Below are 11,339 nucleotides of genomic sequence, written 5' to 3' on the forward strand. Positions count from 1 at the left end.
ATTAATAGTGAAAGTACAGTACGTTAGAAAAACAAAAACGTTGAACTAACTTTAAGTGAATTAGTTTGGACCACAAGAAAATAAACTTAAATCGGTAAATTATTACCAATAAATACAGGAAATAGTCTAAAGAACAACGTAAAATTATTCTTTTTTCGACCATTTACTGTGTCTTTTTACAATGTTTCATTTATTTTTTCGTTTTATTTTCATTTCCTGGAGGTTAAATTGTATTCAATCAAATTCAGGCTAACTTTTCATTGCTTTAAGCCATTCTTTACCTTTAAAAATGATTACATTACCCAATGAATACGGAAGAATATTTACAAATATTCTTCTGGCTATCAAATTACTTTTACTCATTAATAATTTCAATAGATGTATGTTAATTAAATGATAATTATCATGACAAAATGAGGGTTATGTATTAATTACGTACTAAAATTCAATAGTATCTTAATAATTCTATATTTGAACGACAATAGAGCTATGAAATAGCATAATTAATATATTATGTTCCATTACGCATTGAATAGCATATTTAATTTACACGAAACTACCTGTCAACTTATTTAATACGTAGACGAAGAAGAAAAATAAATGGTGGATGTAAAATAAGGTAATAAAATGTTTGAAATTATGTTATTCACTATCATTTTAAACAATAATATACTGTAGATTACCCATTAAACACGTGATGTACACGCCTAGGGACCTCGGGTCTCAGAGGCTTCTATGCATACTTTATTATAATTAATCAATAATTCTATATCTACTATTACACGTTATTAGTTTATCATGTCGTGAAATTATGTAGAGAGCTCCTAATTGCATTGAATTGATTGTTAAGGCAAAGGCGACACTTGAGTAAGTGGTCAAAGAGGATGCCTCCGGGAGCACTTTCTACGGGAAACTAGCCCTTGTTTACGAATAAGGTGAAGAAAACCTGAAAAACGCCACGTTGTTGAGACACGAACAACTTTTGTTGTTCGTGTCTCACCAACGTCCAGTAGTCAGTGGTATTTATCCCCTCGTCCACTAGTAGACTAAGAGCATCAATTATCTGTGCCTAAAGACTCCAAAATGTCTCAATCTACCACTGCAAACACGATGAAAATATTTAGTTTGTTGAAAATAAGAACTTGGAAAAGCACTAAGTTTGAAAATTTTCCTTTTATCTGTTGTCTCGTTTTTCAAAGACATTGTAATCTGAAGACACATTTCTGTACACTAGAAAGAATACTGAAAATTGCACTCAACTGCCTTTCTGATCAAATATCACTATCTCGAGACAATTTTAAGAATTATAGATCAGAGAAGGATATTTCTGCAAAGCTGTATTAAAATAACCATTAAAGAAGTTTTATTTAACTTGGTGTAATCGGTTTTAACAGATGAATCGAAGTCATTCTAACAAAAAAAAAAGAAAGAAAAAAGAAAAAATCTGCTAAAAATCAAATTACAGATGAACTTTTTAAGTTTTATTTTACACTGTAATTGATTTTTTAATCCTTTAATTAAAAATTTATGTTATTCTCATTAAAAGCAAATTATTCTATGAATTTTTATTGATTTTATGTATACATTTAATTAACTATATTAATGAATAAATAAACTAAAACCTGTGCTAACGGAACCTGACTAAAACGGAAACCTGCCAATTCGGCACTGTGCAATTCTGGTTTACATAGGTTTTCCTGTATTTTTCCGTATTGGTAGGTTTCCGTTTAAAACAGGTTTTTTAAATACAAAATCGCTGCGTTTCAAAGAATTTTTTCGGCGTAGGCAAGTTTCCATTTTATTTAGATTCCGTTTGGGAAAGGTTTACCATAACATCTGAAAATATTTCATGGAAATACTGTATTAATATTCGGCAAAAACGTGAAAATAAAAATTTAGTATGGAAACTATTATATTGAAATTATTTTTATAGTTAAGATGTTGATGATGTTATGTGGATATGTAATTAAAATTTAATCTAATTAAGTTGATATTTTAAGGGTTTTATACATAAATTATAGATTATTTTAAGATTGTTCTTAACTGAAAATACTCATGAATATTTCTTATTGATTTCTGTGATAGCGAAAATGTTGTATTGTAAGATGTTGGATTATTCTGAGTTTCTGTAAAAATAGAAATTCAGTAAACAGACTAAATCAGAACAATATCCATTTGATAGGGGGTTAAAGGAAAGTGTAGCTTCAATTCCACGCCAACAAGTACCTATCAATAGCGTTTTATTTAATTGAGTTGTCTGTTTTTATGTATTTTTGTTTATTTAACAACGTTTCGCTTCATTTATACTAAATTAAATGTTGTTTGAAGTGAATTTTATTCTTGTCATTCAATAGAAAGTTGTTAGAACAAGAAACTTTTTGAAGTTTTACGTCAAGAAAAGAATATTCTAAATTTTTAAATTTACTAGATCTAGTTTAATAGATTTATTTTCAATTTTTCAATATATATATATAAATTTTAATGCTACACCTAGTTATTATATTACTGTATATAATGAAGCATCTCTAAAAGACCACCCCTCATAAAGACTACATTTTCTCGAATCCATTGATGATCGCAAGTTAGGTGGTTTTCGTGTATATTATATTATGCTGTTAAATTTCTATACGAACTTTACAATGTAATTCTAGACGTATTGTGTATTGGAATTTCGCTTATTTACCATTTCTTTCAATTTAATAAAAATAAATAAATAAATAAAAGAATGAATACATTTCAGAAAATTTTATTACTAATTTTCAGTACTTTTTGCCTATAAAATTCATAGAAATAATTCAAATTTCAGTTTGACAAATCTGTTTTTATAAATAATTGACTGAAAATAAACTTATTTTTGCTGTCAACTCTTTACGTAAACGAATTGAGAATGATATTAAGCTGGTTCAAGTGTTTATATCGTAATCCGAATGATGACAAATATCTATTATATAAGAAAAAAAATTACCTGTTTATACGCTTCAAATCACACATTTTTTTTCACTCAAAATGAATTTGATTTGGAAAAATAATAATTATTATTTTTTAAAATATCCAAGATAAAATACGATATAATTTCATATAAAATTGATATATATGCTATTTTTTGCATTTAGTTCTTACCTTTAAAGTGCATGCAAATTTTAGTAGCTGTCAATGTTATAAACTGTAGAGTGGACAGTTATTACTCTATATAAATATTTATATGATTTTTCACGATATTTTATTGCATAGCATCATGTTTTTATCTATTATAATGATTAGATATGATTTCCCAGTTCGGAGATTTAGTAAAAGACTAGTTTATTTTTAGTAACTTGTACACCAATCATGAGACACGAACAACTTTTGTTGTTCGTGTCTCACCAACGTCCAGTAGTCAGTGGTATTTATCCCCTCGTCCACTAGTAGACTAAGATCATCAATTATCTGTGCCTAAAGACTCCAAAATGTCTCAATCTACCACTGCAAACACGATGAAAATATTTAGTTTGTTGAAAATAAGAACTTGGAAAAGCACTAAGTTTGAAAATTTTCCTTTTATCTGTTGTCTCGTTTTTCAAAGACATTGTAATCTGAAGACACATTTCTGTACACTAGAAAGAATACTGAAAATTGCACTCAACTGCCTTTCTGATCAAATATCACTATCTCGAGACAATTTTAAGAATTATAGATCAGAGAAGGATATTTCTGCAAAGCTGTATTAAAATAACCATTAAAGAAGTTTTATTTAACTTGATGTAATCGGTTTTAACAGATGAATCGAAGTCATTCTAACAAAAAAAAAAGAAAGAAAAAAGAAAAAATCTGCTAANAAATTATTTATTGTGATATCGCTTCAATGCCTGTCTGCAATTTTTAATCATATTTTTAATTTATTTCATTTAAAATATATGCTCTCCACCTCAAATTAGTAATGGTTTTCCCCTGTACATCATATTTTTCCTTTAACAATAGAGTCGTGCCGTTCATCTATCTAACATCTTTCAGGGAAAAATTTATGAATTGAAATAACACGACTTCCGGTTTTCTTCGGTTAATCGGGACCTAGAATGTTTGAGGGGTGCATAAAAACTGCTCATAAAAAGTTTCCACATCTGGTTTCATCTTTCATCTATCTAACTCCATCCTCAAGATTAAAGACAGACGGACGTACGATAGTCGGAATTTATAGGTATATAATATAAATATAAATAAGCTTCGATACCTCGTATGTTACAGAATCATAGTAATACATCTTATGAATTAACTATTGTGAAATATTTAAACGATATTTTCTTATCTTTAAATTTACTTAGAATTTCTATGGTATGTAACGGAAATTAAGGGGAAAAGTATATAACATAAATATTTGTGTTAAAATAAATTAAGAACGATTAATTTCTTTTTGTTACCAAAAAATATATTTAATGTCGATTTGAAGTGTTTTTTTCGAAATATTTCTGTTTGTTCTAAACAGAAATTTATATTTTATTTTAAATATATATCTTTAAATAGAACTTTTAGAAGATGCTCTTTGTAATGCAACACATGGATGATCTTCCGAGGAGGATGTCTTCTGGAAGGACTTTCTAAGGGGAAGTGGACCATATTTAGATGTTATACACATGGAGGAAACTCAGAAAACTCCACTGTTAGTGAGGCGCAAACTCACGACTAAGTACGAGTGTTCAGTGGTTTTATTTACTATGCCACGGATATACGCCTTTTCAAACTAAGAGATATGTATATATATAGAAAATATAAAAGTTATTATATTTAGGAAAACAGAAAGTATGAGATTAGGAGGTTATGAAATTCAAGAGGTATTATGTACCTCTTATATTTTCTTAACCTCCTACAATTTTTATGTAGAGCTAATAGGAGGGGTTACCAATAGGATGTGTTACAGCTATTACATAGCTGTAATACAGTCTACATTTTCTAAGTAATAGAAGAGGGCTATAATACCGCACATTAATTCTACTATATCAAAAATACATACACTGAGATACTTTTTACGGTAAGAAGCTTGTATTAGAAGCACATATCTTTTACGATATTATATATATAAAAATTGTAAAATACTTTTTATTATTTTAAAATAAGAATTTTATATATGATTTAAAAGGGTCTGTAAGATAAGTGTTTACTTATATCTAGCCTTTATATAATTACCTTTTAAGTGAAACGGCACATTTCGTTCGAAAGATTATATCACAAGATGTAAATACACGTTAGAAAATAATATTATTCGAATGATAATATTGTCGATTTGTCTTTAACTTACGAAATTCCTGTGGTAGAATGTTTGAGGGGTGCATAAAAAGTAATCTAAGCCTTAAAAATTTAGCAAAATGTTGCTTAACTTTCCCGGCAATATTTAAAACTGCGCGTGTGGCGCCATCTGTTATATTTTATTAAAATTGTTATTAATTTAATTATTATAAAATGGCAAAAAGCTTAATTTTGAAGACAGTGATGGGTTTTATAAAACATTGTAAATACTAATAACGAGTAAAATCGTCATTAAGTCTAACCTTACTCGAGATATGACACACGACTCCCATTATCTCCTCACCCCCTCAACCTTTAGAACAAAAATTTAATAGAATTACTCCCCTTAATGCACAAATTTCCCTGCAAAATTTCAGAAATTTTTGACAAAAAGTACGGGAGTTATTATTAAGCTTCAAAGAGGGTAAACGCAATCGTGTCCCCCATACACAGCAACAATCAAATATACGGGGAAAAAACCCCGAATTGTTTTTATTTTTTTATTTTTGCATTTCTCGATGTTTCAAAATTCCCTGAGTGAAAAAAAAAAAAATGTAAAATTCTTGGGGGACATTGTTTGATCGATTGCCATAATTTCTCTCTGTTATATATAACAGAGACAGGAAAGTAAAAATTCAAAACGCGGCAATATTCATCCCCAAATTGTAGATGAAGTTTAATGTATATATGGTTTGCTTGATTAGATAAGGCAAAGCAACACAAGGGCGAGCAGCGTCCATGAGAAACTGGCCCCTATTTAGGTGTTAGACACGTAAAGAAAACGCGGAAAACACCCGTGGTCAGGTTTAGACCGCTAAACCCACGTCAGTAACAGGCTTAAACTACGGTGGTGGGTTCAAGCCTGTTAGTGGCATGGTTTAGCAGTGTTATTCACTGGACAACTAGTGGGCTACTTAATGTATGCAACGTTAAAACTTATTAAAAGATGTTTCCACGGAGAAACTAAAAAAAAAAAAATGAGAAAAGTAATTTTGAGTAGAGTATACAAATTAATGTTACTTACTGTATAGAATATAATATCTATATTAATACGCTTGGTACAGTACGTTAAAGTGAAATATTTTTCTAGTAAAGACATTATAGAACAATATACAGATTCTTGTAGAATTTCTGAAATATCATTTATAGCAATTGCTATAAAAGTATTATTAATACGACAAAAATTATGTTTTTAAATTATAAAAATAAGAATTTTATGATATATTAAATTAACACATTAATTCAGTAATCTTCATATTGAAAAAAATGGCAAAATAAAATTAATGAGATAAACATAAGGACGGAAATTCACATAATCAATGCTTCTCGTTAAAGGAGGTTGGATTTTATGCGTGATAATATAATAATTTTATTTAATTTTTAATTGTAATTAATAAACAGTGTCCAAATACACGAATGAATGCTCGAAACTTTGCTTGTATAGTTCTGAAATAACAGAAACACATTAAAAGCAGTTATCACTTTTCCACTTCAAACAACTGTTAAAACTGAATTCATCATATTTAATTGCAGTTTATCGGTTGCTTGAAGCAACTTTCCAGTCGATAATTGAAGCAGTGTGACTTAAAAGTCGGAATAATCTTCGTCTTTAATTAGCTAATTTTATAGTTTTCTTGTTAATAATATTATATTTCGCTCGTAAAAAAACTGTAAAATATAAACAATTTGTTAAAAATGCATGCGATTCGATTATGTATAAGAAATTATTACTGCAGATTCTACTGTAATATAATATTAAAACATTTAAAATTTTATATTATAACCTGGAAAAATTTTGCTCATTCATCACTTATATAGATAAGTTATATTCTATTAAATTAGAAAATTCATGAATTTATTTGCATGCTTCCAATTTGAAAAATAACTACTTAATTTACTTCACTAAATACTAATTTAAATCTCTATCACGATAAACGAAAGGCGTTTGTTGCATCATCAATACGATGCGCCAGTGTTAGTTTATCCTGTTTGTTTCATCACCAACACGACGAAACAAACAGGATAAATCTATATTTTAGCATTACTCGGGGGATTAGGAATTAGATTGATATTAAAATTCGGTTTAGAAAAATCTAAAATGCTACGTTACTAATAAACTTTGTGACCGTTTTTACTTACTTTTTTACAACTTTTTGTGAAAAGTTTAGTTCATTTTAAAGTTTCTTTTCTTTATCTTATATATTTCTTGAAAAATCTGGAATTTAGTTAAGTTTGAAGTCATGTAACTCGAAAAAAATTCTTGTCGAAAGAGAACTTTTTATATAAAAATTTAATCTATAGGATATATAATGTTATGAATCTTTAAATGAGGACACACTGACATATTTCTTCCTACGAATCATACGTTAGATTAATCAGAGCGAAGAAAAATTACATATTTCTAGTCTGGATTTAAAGATTTTACAACTTTTAAATTCGCGGATATTCAGCAATCATCGTTTATTTTAGTAGCATACAGTGAGGTATTTGTTACAACGTCATTGTTCCTGTCAGCAGAGAATTTCGATAGTGAGGCAATATCCACATTTTATTGTAGATATAAGAATAATAACAAGTAGAAACGATTGATTCTGACATTCAATCCTACATTACAAGAAGGAAGAGCAAATAGAATAAAAATAAGCCATAATAACAATGACCTATTACGAATCTTGTGTACGGGGTGCTGAGAGGAACGATATCGGAAGAAAAGTAACTTAAAGAAGCTCATTTATCATTGTAACTGGACTTAAACCCGTGGAATTGGAAATGATAGAATGTTTCTCAAACAGATTGCTTCTATGTTGAGAAATAAATCCGTTGACCGCATCCTTCTTTCAGAGTTAACATTCTGTTAACAATGGTAGATATTTTTATTCTCGGTAATATAGAAAAAAGTTTATACCTTCTGCTGTAATCTAGTATTCTATTATTTTCGACTAAAAATAAGATTCATACATTTATTTCTCTATAGAAAATATTCTTTCTTTCTATCATTAAATAAGAGACATTTAAAGATCGTCAAAAAAGGGACCGTACATTAATTACGTGTACAGGGAGGTCTAAGTGTACAGTACATCATTGTACACGATGGGGAGTGAGAAGGATCTACATATTGTCTTTAGAAGTATTAATGGCATAAGAATTTTGTCTTATAAGCCTATTACTAGTCACGTGAGTAAAGAATCGGCAAAAAAAATATTTGCAGAATTTTTAAAATTCATTTCTTCAAAGTTAGAGGTTTACGAACTATTGTACATTAAACGCAATTAAAAGGGAGGGAGTTTTCCACAAGTATATCATTGTACACAACGGTCAAGATGGCTCAAAAACTGTAAACGTAATTAATTAACGACCCAAAGTAAAATAAAAGATATCTTTACGTAATTTAGTTTTCTGAAGTGGAGTTTAGAGAATACGAAATGATCAATCTTCCCGTGTAATTTGAAAGAAAAATAATTCCAACAATTCTATTGATAACTCGATAAGAAAAAAAAGGACTATCTTTTCTAATGATAAACTCTCCTCTATTGACACAATGGAGATTTATGAGTTAAATATTTATATGCATATTTGATGATTAAAACGTCAGTCATATTTAATTTTTCATTATTTAAATTCGGGAGTTTAGTACGTAACATGTAATTAATTCTTGTAGTTTTTATGTTTTTTAAACACGAATTTTATTATATAATTTTTAATATATAATAAAAGTTTTAATTCGTCGTGAAACGTAAGAAATTTACTTTAACACTAAACACTAACATTTACTTATCGAAGTTTTCTATTGCACACAGTCAAAAGTTTTTTAGTGTTCTTCCAATTCGAGGTTTTTACTGACCATTCCTTCCGCTCACGTGATTTTAAACTTCTTTAAAAACTTTCATTGACAGTTTACATTTTCTTTTTAACATTTTAAATATAAAACTTACCAAGTAATAAGCGAATTCACATTTAAAATATTCATTAACACAATTATCTAATATTAACGAAAAAATATTTTATTTATGTTAAAAATAATTAAACGGATAAATATATCTTACTATACGTAATATGTTAATAATATATTTATAGTTATAGACTAGTTAAAATAAAGAAAATAATGGTTACGTAACATATAATTAATTCTGTTGTATGCTATCCAATAAGAAATTTTTGTATTATCATTTTAAAAAATCTATTTATACGTAAGAAATGGTCATAATATATATAATTTACTACACAGAGAGAGAGAGTATGTGTATGTGTATGTTGTTTCATCATGTTTAACACCTCATTAATTACGATTGATATATATATAAACAGGTGGTAGTCACATAATTTACAGGAAGATTATGTAATAATGATTGGTCGTACCTTTTTTTTTATTAGTAAAATTTTATTAAATATATTTATGTGTGACCTTATATTAATATTTTAATCAGGAGAATTATTTCTTAATGAAGTGTTTACTCAGTAAAGTTTACAACAAAGATTAAATGCGGTTACAACAGCGATCAATCTAACTAAAATATGATAAAAGATATAATTTTAATTATTTAAAATATAAATTATTTGAGTAATTCATTTTAAAACTTAATTTTTATATATCTATAATGAAGTCTACAGATTATTTTAATTATTTTAATCATACGATTACAAGAAAATTAAGTAGAATTACATCAGTGAAGGAAGATAAAGTAAAAATTTTCTAATAATTATTCCTTTTAAATTCAAAATAAAGAAAAATTATAAAATATTTGTACTAACCTGAAAATGAAATTATCTTTTAATATCTCGAGGATATTTCTCTACACTTCTTGCAGAAAGATATTGCTCTCCAGCTTCGCTCCAACAGAATAAATACCTAGCAGTCGCCTAACACAACCACTATTGACTGCCTTTCCGATCCTGTACCGTGTGTCAGGTTGATCATGTGATACCCAAACGGGATAATGATTGGATAGACATTCAGGTGATTTATATACATATAATTTTTGTTAAATAATCATTGATAATTCAAATTTAGTAATAGAAAAATGTATAAATTAATCTATATTAAAACAAATTTAAAATATTAAATTATAAAGAAACACGCGATTTTACCATCCCTTATATAAGTTTTTTCTGTATATTTTTTTTATTTTCCCTATCTATCCGGTCTCCTACTGGACCTTTACTCCTTTTCTCATCCCCTAACTCTCTTTCTTCCTTCAGACCCTTGAATAGACTCTACCCCTAATACTAATAACAGTAATTAATTATAATAAAAATTTTTAAGAAGAAAAAGAACAGGAGAGAAGAAAGAAAAGAAGAGAAAGAGTTTATAAAAATTATATTTCACAAACTACATTTTGAAATAAATTAAATACTGGTCATTAAAAATCAGTCAGTATATATTGTAGTCATTTATAAAAGCGTAAAGTTTAAACAATTAATATAAGAAAAATTTAAAATATTTTTTAAAAATTTAACGTTCTCTAAAAGAGTTATAAAGCTATAAATATTTTATAAAGCTATGAAAAAGTACACGATGGCATCCATAATAACCCTTTGAATTAAATAAAACTTTATACAGTCACTGTAAAAAATTGCGATCACTCGAAAACTTTTTAAAATTGTTAAATTTTAAGATTTCAAATAGACAAAACGTTGAAAAATTCTTAAAAATGGGCTTCTTTAAAACTTGATCTCCGTTAAGGAGAATTTACTGTCGATTAACTATCAATTCAGAATCCTGTAAAGTACTTTGCATCTGAAGAAAAATTTTTATCTCGAATATAACTGAAGTTGAAGAGAAAAATTCATATTCTCAGACTTTTCCAATAATCCCTTTTTTGATTCAGGATAGTTACATGACAGTCTGAAAATTCGCCTATAAAAATGCAATTTCATTTCAAGTCATTCCTCAACATCTATAAATTTACAGAACTGTTGTAAAATTGGGAATTTGTTGCATTCAAAGTATATTGTTTCCCAATGGATAGATAAAATGTTTATTCACCTCGATTTTTTTTCATTTTTTGTAGTATTAAAACACCTGAAACAATCTAGAAATATATATATAAGCCTATATATATAATTAATATAAATTTTAATTTATA

At 27.7% G+C, this 11,339-nt stretch overlaps 1 protein-coding gene across 2 annotated transcripts in view; it reads right to left on the reverse strand.

Moving 5' to 3' along the window:
- Window positions 1-10,092, reverse strand: part of LOC111624450 (5-hydroxytryptamine receptor 2B-like) — a 68,647-nt gene extending 58,555 nt beyond the window's left edge. Inside the window, exon 1 of one of the 2 annotated variants that reach the window (XM_023367288.1) lies at window positions 10,006-10,092. The gene's annotated coding sequence lies outside the window, so the exon portion shown is untranslated. The remainder of the gene's footprint in view (window positions 1-10,005) is intronic. The other variant, XM_023367287.1, reaches the window with a different exon arrangement.
- Window positions 10,093-11,339: the final 1,247 nt, after the last annotated feature.

The sequence above is a fragment of the Centruroides sculpturatus genome, unplaced genomic scaffold, assembly GCF_000671375.1.
Source record: "Centruroides sculpturatus isolate CEXI.00-Female unplaced genomic scaffold, Cexi_2.0 scaffold373, whole genome shotgun sequence".
NCBI lineage: Eukaryota > Metazoa > Arthropoda > Arachnida > Scorpiones > Buthidae > Centruroides > Centruroides sculpturatus.